This window comes from Chrysochloris asiatica, unplaced genomic scaffold, assembly GCF_000296735.1.
Source record: "Chrysochloris asiatica unplaced genomic scaffold, ChrAsi1.0 scaffold00065, whole genome shotgun sequence".
NCBI classification, from domain to species: Eukaryota; Metazoa; Chordata; class Mammalia; order Afrosoricida; family Chrysochloridae; genus Chrysochloris; species Chrysochloris asiatica.
The window spans coordinates 7062624-7064585 of record NW_006408583.1 but is presented as its reverse complement, the minus strand read 5'-3'; positions in this window follow the sequence as shown (position 1 = coordinate 7064585).

Sequence of the window (1962 nt, the reverse complement as noted above, 5' to 3'; positions counted from 1 at the left end):
AATCAAATTGACTACATCTGTGGAAAGAGAAGATGGAAAAGCTCCATATCATCAGTGAAGTGCCATTAGTAAATGTAAAATATCAGTTTTGGCATATTATGGTGGCTTGTATGGTGCTATGATGCTGGAAACTATGCCAAATCGTATTTCAAATACCAGCAGGGTCACCCATGGTGGAAGGATTCTAGCAGAGCTACTGGACTGGGACAGGAAGAATGGCCCAGTGATCTACTTCTGAAAACTAGCCATGGATCACAACAGAACATAGTCTGATGAATTCAAACATGCCACTGACCATGGGGACGGTATGGTGGTGGTAGCGTGCCACCAAGTTGGTTCTGACTCACGGCGACCCTGTAGAGGGTTTCCGAGATTGTAAATCTTTACAGCAGCGGAAAGCCTCATCTTTTTCCCTTAAAGTGGCGGGTAGATTCGAACTACTAACCTTGTGGTGAGTAGCCCAACTCAGAATCCACTAGGCTACCAGTGCTTTTTGGAGATGGTGCGGGGTCAGACCAAGCTTTGTTCTGTTGTGCATGGGTTGCTATGAGTCAGAGCCGACGTGATGGCAACAGACAACAACAAATACTGGTTGAGTGAGTAAGGCAATGAAGAACCAGAAAATTCTACGAGATGGTTGAATGCTGGTGGCCAGTTCAATGCCCCCTTGGATCAAAACTTCTTTTTTGCTTTAGAATCTGACTAAAAGAGTCCTCTTTTTATCCCAACCCAAACCAGAGCATCCCAAATATTTTCAACAAGTATAAGTTGGAGGAAAAAGTTATTTCTCTTGAAAAGAAAGCGAGAAGGGAGAAAATTCCTTGTCTTTACCTCCAGCATCAAATGGAGCCTGAAACAGCCTGCCCACAGCTCATTTTCTCAGGAGAGAGACTCAGCAACGTGGCATCTGGAAAAACTCAGTTCGAGCCAATTTTATGTCAGTTCCTTCTCTGTCAGTTTGTGCTTCCCTGCTAATGAAGTATAACAGGATGACAGCTCCAAGTAATTCTCTGCCCTTTCTTCTTTCCTAAGAAAACTTTGATGAAAAAAAAAAAAAAAAAAGAGTTGAAGACATTGGAGGCAGGGTGGGGACATTGGAGGCAGTTGAAGACATTTGAGCCCACAGACCAGAGTTGTCCATTGTTACTTTCTGTGGTGATGGAAACTTTCTATACTAGATGTTGTCCAGCATTTTAGCCACTAGTTAAGTCCATGTGGAGTCCTGGTGTGGCATTTAGAAGAAGGTCGGCGGTGCAAACCCACCAGTCACTCCTCAGAAACGCTATACAGGGTCATTATGAATCAGAACCAACTCGATGACACTTAACAACAAGTTAGTTATACATAACTACCGAGCACTTGAAATGTTATTGTTGTTAAGTGCAGTCGAGTCGGTTCTGACCCATAGCAACCCATGCACAACAGAGGAGCGACTGGTGTAGGGTTTCTGAGGAGCGACTGGTGAGATTGAACTACCAACCTTGCAGTTCAAACCAACTTTGCAGCCCAGCGCTTTAACCCACAGCACCACAACAGGAGTCCTAAAAAACTGTTTTAAATTTAATTAAACCTGAATGCTGAGCAAATAATCCGAGAAGCTGGGCTATATGAAGAAAAACATGGCATCGGGATTGGAGGAAGATTCATTAACCACCTGTGATATGTAGATGATACAACCTTGCTTGCTGAAAGTGAAGAGGACTTAAAATATTTACTGAAGATGATCAAAGAGCACAGCCTTCTCTATGGATTGCATCTCTCTATAAAGAAAACAAAAATCCTCACCACTGGACCAATAAACAACATTCTAATCAACGGAGAAAAGATTGAAGTTGTCAAGGACTTCATTCTTGGATCAGCTATCAACACTCACAGAAGCAGCAGTCAGGAAATCAAATGATGTATTGCATTAGGCATATCTGCTGCACAAGTCCTTTTTAAAGTCTTGAAGAGCAAAGATGT